This window comes from Xenopus tropicalis, chromosome 8 (assembly GCF_000004195.4).
Source record: "Xenopus tropicalis strain Nigerian chromosome 8, UCB_Xtro_10.0, whole genome shotgun sequence".
NCBI lineage: Eukaryota > Metazoa > Chordata > Amphibia > Anura > Pipidae > Xenopus > Xenopus tropicalis.
The window spans coordinates 39,987,738-40,006,302 of NC_030684.2; the positions used below are offsets into that span (position 1 = coordinate 39,987,738).

General features: G+C 39.2%; 1 long non-coding RNA gene across 1 annotated transcript; it reads right to left on the minus strand.

The window, feature by feature from the left end:
- Positions 1 to 3,353: 3,353 nt before the first annotated feature.
- Positions 3,354 to 18,035, minus strand: LOC101733636. The gene is made up of 3 exons (XR_208903.4): positions 17,912 to 18,035; positions 8,339 to 8,521; positions 3,354 to 3,523 (listed from the first exon to the last, which is right to left on the minus strand). It is a non-coding gene; the product is annotated as an uncharacterized LOC101733636 (long non-coding RNA).
- Between the last annotated feature and the right edge of the window lie 530 nt (positions 18,036 to 18,565).

Here is an 18,565-nt window from a genome sequence, read left to right on the forward strand (position 1 = left end):
CCTAAGAGGATGCTTTGCGTATCTACTTTACTGCAGGCACATGCTTCTATAAAAACAGTGATTCATGAGCGCAGTATAATTTGAATTGCATGTTTCAAAGTCTTTCTGTCAATAACTACATTTTCTGCTTATAAAAATAAATATGCAATAACATGTCAAATAGAGCTAGCGAGTGACATGCAGTAATGAAAACACATTAAACAATAAAGTGTTATTAAAAAAAACAGATTTAATATATCAGCATTTAGTTCCAGCATCAAGTGACCTTAAAGTGAATGGTCAGGCTGAATTTAAAAAATTATTTTGTTTCAAAGTAAAGCAGAACCAGTGATTTGAATTGGGATACATATATATATATATATATATATATATATATATACACAGAAGGAGCTGGGTGCATCATTAGAATGGAATAAAGGCAAGACATGGTTTTCACATGTTTTTTGCACCTTGGCCTTCTGCCTTCCTCTTCAGTGAAGACTTATCAGCATTACTGGACTGACCATAAATGGGGCAACTTTGATATCTGACCAAATACCCTGTATGTTGATTATTAAATGGTTTGATCACTCACATGGATGAACAGGTGGCAAAGATAGTAAAATACCAGACAAGGCCAGTATTACAAATTTACCAGCAATGTACATGCCCATAACTTTGTAATAAGTAGTCAATTCTCCCATGGCACGCCTCTAATCTGCCCCATCCTATCTCTAATCTGCCCCTTCCTAGCCCCCACATACTCAGCAAAACTCTTGCAGACTCAACATTGACTGTATGACCCCTCCCACTTGCATCATAACTCCGCCCATCTATATCATAACACTGCCCGACTACATCATATCCCCCTCCCCTGGTGGATCCACCTTCCACCCCAGCTGGTATCTTTTTAATCAAAAGATGGCAACCCTAGTTGTAATAGACAGCAATCCTAAATTCTTTGCTAACTACTACTTCACTTGTTTACTTAAATTCAGCAGCGTTGTTCCTCATAGCGATTCCTGGGCCCAGCTCTGGCCAACCAGACTGTGGGCTGAGAGACAGGCTGGAAGATAAATTTGAGAGTCTAAACAGAAAGATAAATATGGCTTAATCTGCTTTCTGGTTGCCAGAGTAATGTCATCCAGAGTATAATATATTTGAGGCTGAATGGGGCAGAACAGTAAAGTGAATCATTCACAAACCACAAAAAGATAGGAAATAATAGTTAATTGCAACCTGTCTCAGAAACCTGTCTTATAATATCACTAATCATCACTAATATCATCATGCCTAAACAGAGAGATACATGGTTGCCGCTTGCCCTAAGGCAGGAGGTACAGAATGCAGCACTACCCCTGCCACAAGTGCAAAATGAATGGGCACTTTTTGAGTACTGTGGGCAAAGTAATATTAAATAATGAATTCCTTTATATTTCTCTCAGAAGCAGCATTCCCATTATGCTTATTGCTGACTGCAATTCTAGCAATCTTTTGTACAGGTCATTCAGATTACAGTGCTCCTAGACCTAAAATCTGTTATTTACAACTAGAAGACCCATAAAAAAAGATTTTGTAATGATACCTAGTGATGAGTGCAATTTGTCGCCTAAATAATGGCACCGTAGGAGTGAGAAAAAATGCCCATTGACTTTAATGTATTTGGAGTGAGAAGAAAAAGTTGTGGGCATAAGAAAAAATTGTTGCACGTAAAAAGAATTGTCGTCCATTGAATTCCCATTTCATGAATTTTTCAGCAGTTTTGCAACAGATTTGCTTATTGCTAATGATTTCCTTAAGGGCTATGACACACAGTGCTACTTAGTTGCAGCTACTTTTCATGGCTACAAAGCCAGAAAATACGTAGACAATACTAAGACTTGCCTCTGCTAAAACACACATAGAGACAGTTATCAGTATCGTCTATTCTGTAACCCCAACAAGTAGCTCCACATGTCATTGCTCGTATGTGATGTGATTGTCGATCTAGAGACTGGCTCAAATGTCAGAACCTTGAAACCATTGGATATTTGACTTGCATGTATATGGCTTTCAAAGATAGCTGCCTTGATTAATTTAACTCCCCCCCCCCACACACAATTTTTAAACTGCATTAAAAGTCATTTAGTGTAAGTCTGAATCACTCAACTTCTATGACACCCCTTAGTACAGCACTGAACTTACACAAACACCCACACATCATTGTTTTGGGCTAGGGTTCACATTTATGTAACTAGAAGTGGAAGATAAGGAATTTGAGTTTTAATTAAATATGAAGGCAGAATTGTCTTACATTCTATTGTCTTTTCCCCTTCGTTGCAGTGCTTATTATTATCCTATCTACAATGCTCTTACGTAAATGCAAATTGTTTCTTTTCTGTACCTGTCAATCTCATTTCATGAGTCTGTATGAGAGATATGCCTTTCAGATTATCGCCCTACAATTAACCGAGTGCATTGCCAGGTTTTGTTGAGAAGAGTAAGGATCAGCAAAATATTGCATCTTGGCAGTTTCAATCATGATTTGAGAAGGCAAAAACAATGGGCATTTTTGATACAGAAATGAATACAGGGTTATGGGAACTGACAATTCTGGGTCAGTAATAAGTCCCTGGCAGAAAATAGGCAGAAATAAGCACTGGGTTCAGATTGTGTGATCAGGAGCACAGAGGAACTCTAGAGAAATATGTTTGTAAAGTAAAGTATACAGTTAAAGGTCATGGAAACTACTCTGAACCTGAACTATATATCATCTATCTATCTATCTATCTATCATCTATCTATCTATCTATCTATCTATCTATCGTCTATCTATCATCTATCTATCTATCTATCTATCTATCATCTATCTATCTATCTATCTATCTATCGTCTATCTATCATCTATCTATCTATCTATCTATCGTCTATCTATCATCTATCTATCTATCTATCTATCTATCATCTATCTATCTATCTATCTATCGTCTATCTATCATCTATCTATCTATCTATCTATCTATCGTCTATCTATCATCTATCTATCTATCTTCTATCTATCTATCTATTATCTATCTATCATCTATCTATCTATCTATCTATCTTCTATCTATCTATCTATCTATCTATCATCTATCTATCTATCTATCTATCTATCTATCATCTATCTATCATCTATCTATCATCTATCTATCTATCATCTATCTATCTATCTATCTATCATCTATCTATCTATCTATCTATCTATCTATCTATCTATCTATCATCTTTCTGTTTGTATTTGCCCTTTGGTTTCCAGCACCCTAGCGTGTGCAGCTTATATTATTGAAGATATATACTGTTTGCCCATTAAAACTAACAAATATGTAGTCCCAAAGGAGGCATATACTCACTGATAAAATAAACATATTATGTTTGATTTCTTTTATTCATGTGATATTCAGCGGCTATGGAAAGCAGACAGAATCACTCCTTTTGTTCATTCTTTTCTCATTCACTCTTGTGGGTCACTGTTCCAAACTGGGTCAGGCACAAGATGAAATGATGGCTAACCTAGGCACATTCTCTGCCAAAAAAATGAGAAAGAACATCACTATGACACTGTTAATAGGTCTCACGATTCTTCATAATCATGACTCTAATGGGGAGAAAGTATTTACAAAACATTGTGTTCTATTAGCAGGACAAGAAGTCACAAACATGGAACTGCCGCTGAATTCATAATGTTGCATTATGGAAGACTTACAAAAAACATAGAAACATGAATCCTAATGCGTGTTTATTAACAGCAGGGGCACAGCTTTGTACTCACACAGGAGACTATAGCAGGCAAACTCTGCATACATACACACTAGCTGGCTCCTAATCATCCCTCTATAGATAAAAATAGAGAGACATCAGTTTACTTTGTTGCCTTTCTAACACCCATGCCAAGGATGTGTTGGGGTGCTTGTTATGTTCTTTGTTCTATTGTTGTTTGGTAAATGTGTCTTTCTAAATCTATAGATTTTTACTGGTCCAATCCCTACATTAATTGTCGGGTAGTTAGTTACCTATATATAGGGTTGGCATCTTGCTGGCAATATTTTAAAATATTGGGGCTTGTCACACCATAGGGAAAATGGTACAAAAGGATGATTGATCCACTGCATAGGAAAAGGAATTTGTGTTCTTGACATTTGTACTAATAGGCTGTTATAGTGTATGGGAACTCTGCATTCCCAAATTACACTTGACCAACTGTCTGCAATAGGAGGCATGTTTCTTGTTCAAGTGAATTACAAACTGATCCCCTAAATGAGCCACAACATGTGCCAGTTCAGAAGAAATAGCTTTTGAACCCGCTAACCCACAATAAACCTGACTAAACTTGTTGTAAACTAAGGTGTATATTTCCTTTTCTGTAAATCTTGCCCAGTAAACCTCTTACCCACATTATTGTGCCAAGGGACATGAAATACTATATGCAATGAGGCATAATCCAGACCTTATTCCTTTCTGCTTATGCATAAACCTTCAAGATCACTGACTCTGTCCTTATACGGTATATTGCCCTGTCTAGTTCTTCTAGTATCTAAATGAGGGTTCAAAATGAAACCCAGTAACTGGTTTACACCAATAAATAAATAACTATATGTTGCTGCTTTGTACTGATTTTCTCATTAACTGGGATAGCTGATCTCCCTGTAGTGTTGCTGCAGCTGAGCAAAATTGTAAGGACACAATGTACTGTATATAAGAGGTGTATTAAAGGAAACCCACAAAGCATTTTTTTGCAGTTTTGCAGTTGATAAGACTAATATTGGGTCTCTGGTACTGGGTCCATCCCATGTTGTTGGCAAAGGCAGGTTACAAAAGATTAACCCCCATATGTAATAAAAGTCACTTAAATTGCCCAGGAGCTGTAACTCATAGCAACCAATAAGGTGACCAGTAATTGCTACCTGATGATTGGTTGCTATGGGTTACTGCACTTGGACAAACTTAATGCCTTTTATTACATAAACCCCATAAGGGTATTATATCAAATCTATAAGAACTATTTAGACTTTTAACCATAAAAGACTACTACCAGGGGAGTAGGCAACACAAACTAATAAACACAAGTATGTGTTAATATTAAATGGAACCATTGCACCTTCTTATAGGAAGACTTGCTTTTAACAATGAGATGTTAAACTCCTCTGTATGCATTCATAATTCTGTCTTTCATCTGTTACTGAGAAGCAAGCATTAAATACATGTTATTTAAGCTGACATTAAGCCATTAATCCTATGGATACAGATGCCTCATAGGGGGGTTGAATCTTAACCAAGAATCCTTTAGTTTGTAGCAGTCATTGTGCCAGAAGGAATCCTGTACACAGGCCAGCAGCGCCCCTCTCTGGTCACATCAAGTAAAAGTTCAATCCAGTGTAATATTCTTTATAGGAGTAAATTCCAAATAATAAAGTATGCACACAGTTCTATTGCTCCATGCATTGATATTAGTGAACAATCTTGAAATTAACAACTTTATATAAGTATCTATTTACATCAGAGTTTGCTATAGTTTGGATTTAATATGTTGTGAAATGGACCAGCTCTTAGAAATATTTTGCCATACAGGTTACATTTTGTGGTTCATTTCATGAGATGTGGAACATGTCTTGCAAAATGTGTGTTGTGTGGCAAGGTTTGCTTTGAAGCCCTGTGCAATGCTGACTATTCTGGTCAGTGCCAGCTTGTTTTGATTTCAAAACACAAATACAAAAAATATAATGTGGTGATGTGCTAGCAAAATGCAGGAGAAATCCTATTTAATTGCCTTATACACCAGTTTTCTCTAAATCTGGGGAGGATCTTTCATCCACAAATAAGGAATTATAGGGGGTTCTTTGATCCACTTGTTATTCAGCCAGGGTTGTCACCTTTGCTGGTGGCAAAACTCGAACAAAGAGGGTGGGGCTGGTGGCATGGGGTGGGGCAGTAATGCTGGTGGGGGGTATGATGATGTCAGCGACAGGCACAATAACGTTGGGTGGGGTTTTGACGATGGCATGGGGGTTATTGCACCACTTAGAAGCTTTTGAACTGGACAGCCCTTGGAAAAACTGGGATGTCCGGTTCATGCTTTTTTCTGTAATAATAAGAAATTAACTATACTTGATATTACTAAGCCATGTTGATAAAAAAAATCACATTGAGTATTAGGGATACACCGAATCCAGGATTCGGTTTTGGATTAAGCCAAGATTTGGCTTTTTGCAGCAGGATTTGGATTAGTCCGAATGTTTTACATATATTGGTCAGAATATTGTTTCACAAGGCTGAAAACTGAACAGACAGTTGAGACCCCAGCAGGCCTAATAAAACCCAAACTGTTCAGGTCAAAACCAAACAGGTAGAAACCCTATATGTAGCAATGGAAGGAAGAGCTAGGCCCGAACCAAACCGTGACACACAAATGTTGTTCAAATATCGGCCTGAACTCACCCTACCCAGGGTCGGACTGGGGGTGCAGGGCCCACTGCCTCAGGGGCCCCTGCACCTCCCAATGGACCCCTGCCACAGCCTTCACACCCCCCACAGGGGCCCACCACCCGCCCAACCCCCACCAAGAGATATTGGTGGCTCAGGTGAGCGCCCTGCGGGGATCGGGACTAGCCTGCTGGAGCCCACTAAGGCCAGAGTCAACAGGGTTTTTTTTCCTGGTGGCCTGACAGCCCAGTCTGACCCTGGCCCTACTCGTGGGTAAACCCCTGGGCCCTGCGGGTTTTAGGCTGGCCTGCACATCACTAGTGCCCCAATAATAACAACCTACCATAAAAGCAAGGCAGAACAGAGCCAAAGTTTGGCACCAGCACCAATTTTAGTCCTGATTCTACTTTGTAAATGAGCCACTAACTGCAGACTCTGTGTGCTGGTGCGTTATACAGCACTGATGGTGACAAAATGGCACATATGTCATTATAAGCCGCAATTAATTTTGTCATAAGAGGTTCATTTGGTGTGAATTGTCCCTAACACCAAATGTCTGCAGTGAGTAGTGTGTGTCAGTCCTCTAAGTACAGTAATGTTTGGCACAGTCAGTACCCATATATTTTATATACATATTCCTGTGCAGTTCTTTGGGCATATAATTTGCATAGGATTTAAGGCCAATTTTTTAGATTGAAAAGGATGTACTTTTATTTGTCAGACTTGGTTTTCCTCTACACAGCCTACCCAGTGGTATGCTTTCCATATGGTGTAATGGGGAGGTGGTGTGGGTGAATAGGAACCAATATAGCACAGGTGATAATTATAAAGTATTGGGGGTGAGAATCTGGAGACTTGTCATATACGTGTCAGTGATGAGCTGCGTGGGCAGATAGGATTTTTCTTATGAACTGACAGTCGAGGATTTATCAGGGGCACAGCTAACGAGATAGTAGGGACTGCTATCCAACAAAATCTGATCCACAATATAGACTAGTGTAAACAAGCCTTTGAGTTTATTTTACCACCTGAGTGCTTCTTTTTCTTTACGAGTGTAGTTAAGTGTATATTTATTGCGTTATGAAAATAAAAATCCCCTGGCAGGGAACTGAAAACCAGCCATCCTTCTCCATGGTGAAAGAGCTTCACAGCTACAATATAATATCTTTGTGCTTTAGCCACAAGCACCAGAAAAGAAAGTGTCAAATGCTGTTACAGAGCCCATATTAATGTATTTTGCAAAAAAGTACATCCCACATTCAGTGAAACAGAACCAAACCTGTATTTATTACATTCTCCTTGGGTCACTTCTGTGCTGGATGCCATTTCTTCTGCATTAGTGTTAGTGCTGTCAATGTATCTCACTTTTAATATCACATGTATAAAATCACATTTTTAGCTCAGGACAATAGTAAGCTGTTTTTGGTTTGGCCTGGAATTAAGGAGAGAAGTCACAGACATTTATATAGAGGGTCAGGTACACTGTGATATAGAAATAAACGTGTAGGAATACCAGCAGGTCTGTGTTTAGGTGCAACAGACTGTGTGGTCCAATTAGCAATGTGTAAGGTAGAACTTGGACTACTGCTGCAATCTTGCTCTACGATACCTGTTATGTTCAATTCTTTCTTCCCCGAACTTCTGCTCCTTTTTGCAGAGCTCCTGGTATCAGTCAGAACAATATAATAACATAAGACACTATGTAATAACTCTATAATGAATGTGCAGAGAGCTAGGGGAAGAGAACGGCACAAACAGTGGCACTAACAGAACCCGCTGGGGAATGTGATTTTATGCACACAATACAATTACAGAAAAGAAAGTAGTACGGCAGGGAAGCGAGTAACTGAACCGTATAGAGAGATAAGAGCTAGAAAGAGGGTGGTGTACTGTACCTCTGAGCAGATTAAATATAGCTCACCTTCCTTATATACTAAGCCTGCTGCAGCAGGAAGGAAGAGCAGCATCACCCGGCCCAGTGTGGCAAAACAAGAGTCCCTGTCTCCTCATGTGAATCAAATTCATACGCAAGCATTTCAATCCTCCGATGCATTTGTGCTCACCACAGCTTCCCCTTTCAACCATGAGAACATCGCACTTCCTCCTACAGCAAAAAAATAAATGGTTATTGCTTGATAAATATCTCATTATGTGTAAGCAAAACACCCAGCCATTGCTTAGCAACTACTAACCCATCTAAAAACAAGCAAAGGTAGTTCCAAACAGCAAAAACAATTACAAAAACATAATACTTCATTAACTGGATAAGAGAATGTTGGATTTTAAAGGAATTGGCAGACAATGTGTAACTGGTGTTATTTATTCTTTGTGGGTTTGATAATGTTTAGATAACTAACCCAAATATCTATTCTGGGGTCTCAGCAAACCCAGCAACCAGGTATGGCTTTGAATAAGAAACTAGAAGATAAAGAAGGCCTGAACAGAAATGTTATAGAAAGATAAGTAGGTTAATAAGTAATATAAATAGTATAATTGAAGATCTAGCCCCAAAAGAAATGGGAATCTGGCTGTTTGTGTCGCTGCCACTCTGACGTTTCTTCCTTATTCTCTATTGCCATTGAGTAGGATTTCCTAACCACTTGGGTACCAGCTTATAGAAACCGTAGCTGGAGCAAACTTCATTGATGGATTAATTAGGCAAGAGCAGGGCCACATAGTCTATGATTGGGGCATTTGGAAAGACTTTCCTGTGCATGAGTTGATTGGGTAAGAGCAGTCGGTGGGCCATGCCAGCTTCATATTGTGGCACCCATCATTCCAGCATCTGTCAGGTGATCCCCATAGTGTTCAACAAAACTACAGATTTCACGAGCAATAACATTTACAAATAACAATAAAACCATTAAATATGTTTAATTACTGTTTATTGGAATGTTGCTTAGCATTATAAGGGATAATTTACTTAACCCCTGGGCACAAGTGCAAGAGCACTAATATAGCGCTGGCAGTCAGCACTGTATTAGGGAAAAGAACCGAAGAAGCATGTGGTTATTTGCACAATGCCCCACTCGGTGGGGGAATTGCAGTCTTTTCTGCACTATGCGTGGGGCATTGTAGATGGCACCAATAGTTTCCCTTTAAAGATCATGTCATATTTTCTATATGCCCCAGCCTAAATGTAAAGGTGTCACCAGAGGTTCCCATTTTGGATATTATTAAGAGTGTCAGTGGCACTGCACATGCTCTGAGAAAATGTTATGAAGCATATGAAGTTTGCCTATTATATAAGCTTATGCAACAGGGTGTTGGAACCAGGGCGGAGGAAGGACAGCAGTCACAGCCCCCCATCATTTTCTGGAAATTGTTGGGGGTGGACAGAGACCTCGAAAGGCAAAAATTGTGCTGTTTCTGAACTGCCATGTAATGTGATATTAAATTAATTACTACTCAGCCTGATATTTGTATGTAGAAAAGAATGTGGGGAGCTACTGGGGATATCGTCAAAGGGCCAGATCTTCCCTGTTAAAGGGTTAAACCTGATGCTATATTGTGGACCGTCTGTACAGTACCTATCAGTATCAAAGTGTAACAAACAAACAGTATTCCCTATGGAGCTTGAGATCCTTCTGCAACTGCCTATTCATAGCAAAATCGCTGGGGTGATCTGGTCTAGAACAGGCTGCCCTGTTCAATATAAGCTTGAAACAACTTTGATATTTTATATTTAGCCTTGTGTTTATTGTTTCTGTTCCTTTCTGCTTAGCAGTTCTATGAAAGGTACACAGCTGTGATTTAGTTTGATCCTGTTTTTTGTAACTTTCTCTTCCTGTTAGTCTAAAAACAGGGTCTCAAGCATGAGAAAATCCTACCTTTTATTAATATTGCGTAATGCAGGCAAGGGCATCCAGCAGCATTCCTAACATTACTTAACTATCCAATAAATACACCGGAATCAAGCCAAAATGCAGAAGAAGGAACAAACTTGATCTCAAAATCTGGGAAAAATCATGAGGAGAGAAGGCAGGAATGAAAATAACTTCAGCTATAGACTACTAATAGATCTAATAATTATTATTTTTATGCAGTCTAATAACATCATTTGTGCTCTTACTAAGATTATTTTTCATGCCAAGGAACCCAGTAAGAACCAAGCAAAGTGACATAACTTCTATACAGCAGGGGCCCGGGGAGACAAGGCCTGGATCAGGTACAGACATGTCATCTCTCTTATATATGTCGGGAGTCTCCCTGATATAAACTCCTCTCCCCAGTCTCCCACAGTAACAGGTTCATCTTTTGCTGTCAGTAAATTACACCCGATTGCTCCATTAAATTGCATAATATAGACACCAAAGGTGTTCCAATATTGGAGTCGTTAAAGGATAAGTAAACCTTTAAAACAAGTGAATGTAAAATTGAGAGTGCTATTCTAAGCACTTTTTTAATTTACATGGATTATTAATTTTTTCCAAGATATTATTATTCCAAGTAGTCAGGAGAAAGACAAAGGGCTGGTCTGATGTTCTTCTGGTTAGGAATTATGTGGGAATAATGTTTTCCTAACCAGAAGAAAGTTAGGCTACATTCACATTCACTTATTTAAAAGGTTTACTTATCCTTTCAGCAGGGAGCATGGCAGTGGATTGGAATGGTGTGGATAGTTGCAGCTAAAGGTGGCCATACACTATGCGATCTGATCGTTTGGCAAGGTCGCCAAACAAGCAGATCGTCTCCTGATATGCCTGTCTACGGTCTCCTGAATGAAATAAAATGGCAAGTATATAGGTAGTCGGGCCAAGGACTGCAAAGCAGTCCCCGATCAAATCTGCTGATTGAGATCTGGTCAATTTTAGGCAGATAACGGTTGGGTAGGCCAGTCAGTGGTGCCCATACACGGGCAGATAAGCTGCTGAATCTGTCTAAAGGTGGCCATACACGTGGCGATCCGACGATGTTTCGTACGACCATCGGTCGCACGAAACATCGTAAGATCCGCCACACACCATTCAGGGCTGAATCGGCAGGTAAGGAGGTAGAAACAATAGGATTTCTACCTCCTTCTGCCGATTCAGCTCTGAAGGGAGAATTTTGGTCAGGCGCCTTCTATGGCGCCCGATCAAAATTTTCAAACTTGTCCGATCGGCGAGTCGTCCGATATCGGCAGCTTCCTGCGATATCGGTCGACTCGCCGACATGCCATACACGCACCGATTATCGTACGAAACGAGGTTTCGTACGATAATATCGGTGCGTGTATGGCCACCTTAAAGGACCCAAATTGGCAGCTGAAGTCTGCCCGTGTATGGCCACCTTAAGATTCCACCACCTCAGTTTAGATCTAGGTTAGCATCTCTGCCACTAAGAACCCAGGGCCCTCCCCCTGGCACTATGTGTGCAGATTTGCTCTGTACTTTTTTCTTTTCAGGATTTTCAATGCCTAAAGCTGACCATACACGTGGCGATCTCACGATGTTTCGTACGACCGTCGGTCGCACGAAACATCGTCAGATCCGCCACACACCATTCAGGGCTGAATCGGCAGGTAAGGAGGTAGAAACAATAGGATTTCTACCTCCTTCTGCCGATTCAGCTCTGAAGGGAGAATTTTGGTCAGGCGCCTTCTATGGCGCCCGATCAAAATTTTCTAACTTGGCCGATCGGCGAGCCGACCGATTTCAGCAGCTTCCTGCGATATCGGTCGGCTCGCTGACATGCCATACACGCACCGAGTATCGTACGAAACGAGGTTTCGTACGATAATATCGGTGCGTGTATGGCCACCTTAAGGGAGCCTTTAATCTCATTTTTGGTTTTTCTGTGCTTCTCAAATATACTTCCTCTCATCATTCTTCATGCCTGGACTATCATAGCTTTCAAGACTCAATAACACAAAGAACCTCTCTGTTCTAGATGTTATCAAGCATAGGCGTACTATCACATTTACCAATCTATGCAGATGGACATATACTTTTATATATACTTTTGTAAAAGTAATCTAGGGCTGACAGATCTGCTGAATGCCCCTTGTATGCACACTGAGAAAAGGCAACAGAAAACCGGATTTTCTTTCTAGACAGATCTGTCCAAATTGTAACGAAATCGTCTGAAAAAAATGTCTATGCAAGTAATTGTGCATATGTGTATGTATACATATATATATATATATATATATATATACAGTATTTATGTGCCAATATATTTGCATGAGTTTCTCTTTATACATGCATATTTTTATATATTAAACATTAGGTATATTTTACAAGCCATGTGTATATCATGTCAGATATATTTTTTTAATAAATGGTATATAAGGAATGCTTCCCTGCTATGCCACACCTATTCTGATGAAGCACCCAGTGGTGCAAATTGCACTAAAAGGGAGAAGCAATGGTTTTTGAGAAAACCCCTCTGCTGTTTAGTATGGTGCAAAGAGTTTGTATGATTAATATTATGTTTTATTATTAATTGTTAATAGTACAGGTATGGGATCCATTATCCGGAAATCCGTTATCCAGAAAGTTCCGAATTACGGATTCATTAAGGCCATCTGCAATAATCTCTATTACAAGCAGTTAATTCTTATCTTTGAAAAATATTTCCTTTTCTCAGTAATAATAAAAAAAATAATAATAATATAATTAATCCTTATTGGAGGCAAAACAATCCTATTGGGTTTATTCAAAATTTTGTAGACTTAAAGTATGGAGATACAGTTTACGAAAAGATCCCTTATCTGAAAAACCCTAGGTCCCCAGCATTCTGGATAACAGCTCCCATACCTGTAAATGTTTCATGTGTGGGACTGCTATATATTTGTTACTATAAAACTGTAAAAAAAAAACACCCAAACTGCCATATTGGGCAATATATGGTACAATTATAAAGGGGTATAAGCCCATTTTTGCATAATGAATAGACTTATAAGTACTGTCATATTAACACCTATTTATTAACAGTGGGCAAATTCACACCTTGGCGGTAACCCATAGCAACAAACCACTGATGATCTGTATTCAGTCATCTGCAGGTAGAACAATAGAAGCAAACATCTAATCATCATATAATTCATTGGAGCTTCTCAGTGTCAACTATGTCAAATGACTTTATAGGAATAATCTTTAACTGTTACCTACCCTATAATGAAGATGTCAGGCCACTATCTGCAAACAGTTTGTATGTTTCTTCTGTGCTTGCATATATATACATGTAATAGTAACCTTAGATTGTAAGCTCCACTGGAGCAAAGATTGGTATGAATGATGAGCAATCTCACTGTAAACAGCTGCACAATAAGTTGGTGCTATATAGATAATAAATGTTGACATTTAACCTTAATAACTGTGAGATCACAAAGTTACTCAGTAGCAAGCTGTTCTGAGAGAAATGTTTTATGTTTTAAATAACATGGAGGGGTTAGTATTAGCCTAATCTAAAATAATTACATTATTTCTTCTTCTGAACCCCAAGTCTAATGCAGAGTAAGATTTACACTTGAAAGCTTAATAAGTTAATTGTGTCTTTCCTGGCACTTGCTTTCTATATCAGCATATTCATAAGATCCCTCTAATCCCATATCAAAGGAAAGAGCTCCATTAAATTATGGAACTAAATCGTCTTCTCAGATTTTAATTCCATTAAAACCAGTTTCTTTAATTTCTCTGTCTCAGTTTCCTGATCATTTGCATTTAATGATTTGTAAAGTAGGGCACAATGTCATTCACACTGAATTTATTATAACGAGTCAGATTCGGCCCCAGGCATCAGTAACTGTAATACAATTGATGAACAAATACCATAAAGGCATTTCTTAGTATTGTTTTGATGGTTCAGATATGCATTGGTGGCCCACAGTTCCAGTATGAAAGTGACATGTTTGTGATGGGATTATACATATGCGTCTTCTGTGTATGAGTTTATCTAGAATGTCTGTGTTTTGACAAATTTGCACAGATGGTGATTTGTGCAGCTAATAAACAAGCAAGCCTGGTCTCCAGTTTGGGATTTAGTAGGAAGCCTGGTCTGGTTCTAGAATAGGGGTGGTAACACACTGAGCTACTAGTAGCAGCTACTGTTTCACAGCTACTAAGCTCCAGTAAATACCCTGCCATAGACATTACTGAGAATTGCCTCTGCTAAAACACACGTAAAGACAATTATCAGTAAAAGATCACCATTTATTTTTGTAACCATGACAAGTAGCTGCTACTAGTAGCGCTGTGTGTCTTCACCCTAAAACATGCCTGTATAGCAGTACTAGTATTTATTACATAACTGGTATTTAATACTTGTGTTACATTAGTAACCTTAAAATGGTATGAACTAATGCTTTGTTTAATCTTTTGAAAAACAAATATGAAAAACAGTGGCAACATGAGGCTAACAAAGGACAAAGGGATCAAAAGAGAACACTATAAAGTTATTTGGGAACTACCAATATAGTAGTAAGTTTTGTTAAGTAGCAATCACTTACCGTAAGCTAAGGTATCAAATGAAAGGGGAAACATTTCAAACCTCACAAATACCTAAAGGAGAACTAAACTCTGAAAAATAAATATCGCTAGAAATGCCCTATTTTATATACTGAACCTATAGCACCAGTCTAAAGGTTGGACTTTGTTAGGAGTGTCAGTGAGCTCTGAGCAGCTGTCAAGAAGCTAAACTTGGGGGCCATTGCAAAATTAGGTTGGCCTTTCATATAAGCTGATGCCTTGGTTGGAAGCAAATCAACAGAAAAGAACAAACATTAAAACTAGCAAGGAGACAAGGGAGTCGGCCACTTTGTCACGTAAAAACCTAGAACTCATTAATCAGGATTTGCTTAAGTGGGCTCCTTTCTGTCTGGAAGTATAGTAAAATGGTGACATTAAAAATCCTGTGGAACCAAAGGGTTTCTAGGGCCACCAACTGCCAAAAAGTATACATCATTGTTTGCATAATATGAAAATCTGAATGGCATTAATAGCACCCAGGAACAAAACAATAAAGGAGAGAATTTTCCAGTTGCAACGATACTGTTTCCACTTGTAGTTAATTGCAATACCACAGGCACTGCCCAGGACACATATCTTTTATACAGACTGCAATAAAAAACTATTGTTTGAGATTAAATCATTTCTGAAAGGTGCATTTCCAGTAACTGAAGCATGCGGCTTGGCCTCCAGTCCTGTTTCCATTGAGAAAATGTTGGACTTTAGCAGTGATCCCCAGCCAGTGGCTCAGGGGCAACATGTTGCTCACCAACCCCTTGGATGTTGCTCCCAGTGCCCCCAAACCAGGTAGTTATTTTTGAATTTCTGACAAGTTTCGGTTGGATAAAAACAAGATTTACTACCAAATAAAACCCCCTTTAAGCTGATAGTGTGCATAGAGGCCCCTAATAGCCAATCTTAGCCCTTATTTGGCTCCTCCATGAACTTTTATGATGCTTGTGTTGCTCTCCAAGTCTTTATACATGTGACTCTGGTTCACGAGTAAGAAAGGTTGGGGCCCCCAGGGCTTTATATTTAAGGATTGTACTGTATTTTAGAGAATCCAATACATTGTTCCTAGAGATATGGGTCATGTGGGAACTTAGAGGCTTAAGATTACCCCAACTGGAACTTCATTTAGCAATTCATCTCGAAAAAAGATAGCCCAAGTGATCCAGCTCCTTATCTCTTGCAAAAAGATTTGCTTTCATTACCAACAAAAGGCCACCTGACTGGAACCATGACCATGAAAATATGCCCTAGGGCACCAACACCTGACACATTCAGTATCTCACCTATTGACTTATGGAACCCTTAACGAAGTAATGCAACCTGTTGATTGTATAGCTATTTGCTGCCATAATCTGTCTGTTATGTTTATTTTTCTTTTCAATAAAAGTTACAAAAAAAAAAGAAAATAGAATAAATTAGTGATGAAATGTATAGTATCCCACTATAAAATACACAGTCACTTCTCCTTCCCTTCAAAATCCCCAGATGGTAAACAAAATTACCATATATAAACTTGTAATATAAAACTGACTGTACACATGAAAACCTGCTTGTTTGGCAAGGACACCAAATGGCTCTTTGTATGTACTAATAAAAAGAATTGCTTTGGCCCTGTACACAGGATGATTGGCCTAGATAGGCTACATGAAGAATTAAAATCTTTCTGTTTAGACAACTTAGGTACAGCGTCGGACTGAGCCGCCGGGATACCAGGAAAAAACCCAGTGGGCCTGGTGGCCCAGATCCGATCCCCCCCAGGGCACTCCCATGATCCACCGTCTCCATCCCCCGACGCGACGCAGGTAAGTTTCTTTTAGGAACGCTCGGGGGAGGGGGTCAGAGCGTGTTGGGGGGCTCGGCTGGGGGGGGTGAAGGCGGAGGGGACCGTTAGGGGGTGTAGGGACCCCTGAGGCAGAAGCCCCGGTGGTCCCTGCACCCCCCAGGCAACCCTGCTTAGGTAAACTTCGGCTTCTGAACAAAAAATTGCTAACACAACACCAGAAACCCCTAATATACCTATCACTGTAATCTGTTCCTTCAAAGGTATGAATAAACCAAAATACCATTTTTATATGCTGAAATCCAGCTGCAAAACAGTTCTCTTTCTGAATCATTTGATCACTAAAATGTGTGACCCCTGTGGAGTTTCTTGAGTGCCTATATGCCCATGGTGGTTGTTGCTTTTTGCTTTATGCACCCTATGCAGAGGGTCTGGGGCTGGTGCACCTGGACCACCACTTCTACTTGGTGAGTGTTTTGTTTACTACCAGTGATTTTGTGCCTTTATTTTTGGTTTTTGCCTTTACCCTGAGATGGTACTCGTGGTGGGGTAAAAAGATGCTGCAAAGATTGCTACTTCCATTCCTATAGAAACTCTTCTATGGCAGAAAGAAGTAGAAGATAGGTAGGAGACGTAGGATAAAGAGGATATTTCTGACATATTTGTGTTTCTAATAAACCATTATCCTGAAAAGGAAACTTATTGGCATGACTGAAACCATAAACCTATGAATATCTTGTGTTGACTGTGTGAATGAAAGAGGATGTGTCTGCTAAATTAAGTGTGCGTTAATAACTGTAATATTCAGGAAAATGTCAGGTGTAATCTCGAAAACATCACTGACAGGTATTTCTGCATTACATTGACTATATAATTTGCACCTAACACCTTGCATGCCTACAGTGATAGGTATATTAGGGGTTTCTTTGTTGTGTGGGGCTCTTTAACAAATTTTGGTTCCGAAGCTAAGCTCCCCTTTATATTAGATCATTTTGATGCTAATATCTCACACATTTTGAATGTGAGAATATCTTTTGTCATACTAACATTAATGAACCAAGACATTTACATTTTAGGTAATACTTTATGAGTTATTTCTTACCATTAGGCAATATACCCCATAATCTTTAGCCTGTCTATGACAAAACAAAAACACCAACGTCATTAGATACATGAATGAGTTGTTTTGAGTTAAAGTTTCCCTGGAAGACATTTAAGTCTAAGTGGCAAGGAAAGAACAGCGTAGGAGAAATACGCAGACAGTATGACTTACAGAGGCAGGGCTTTGTTTTTTAATTTGCAGAGATTCGCAGATCACATTTCTGCTACTCCTTGGCTGTGCTTGGTTCATATGATCCCTAGCCAGCAAGCACTTGTTCTGTGGGAAGGAGAATGGAGGTTTGATCTGCTTCCAAACAACAACGGGTCCCTCCTATTATTATGTGGTAATTAGTTTTGTTAGGTGCAGTTTTGTTTGCTGCATTTGTTTGGGGGAAAACAAAGTACATTTCCTAGTTACTCAATGGGTTAGCTGTACTTGAATGAAGAATAGCAAAACAATTCAGTTTGCAAAATAAGGTTTTGGTTGAAAAGCTGTGTTTGCGGTCACAGGGCTAGCCATAGCTATGATGGTTCAGTATTTCCCAGCCATGTATTTTACCTGGTTTATATCTTTAAAAAGTACAATAAGCCTAAATCATCACAAATATGTATAATCCATTTACCGAGTGGACTTGGCAGAACTTTATCATTTTTAATGCTTACAGTAGATACTTCTACCCATGGGCAGATCTTGCCAAGTGGCATCTGACAAATCTAAATTTCCAATATAGTGATTTTTGGATACCTGATGCACTCTTAATGCAAACGCCTCCACTTACTGAGGCTCCATGATTAACTACTGTGGCCCTGATGGACAATCTAATAC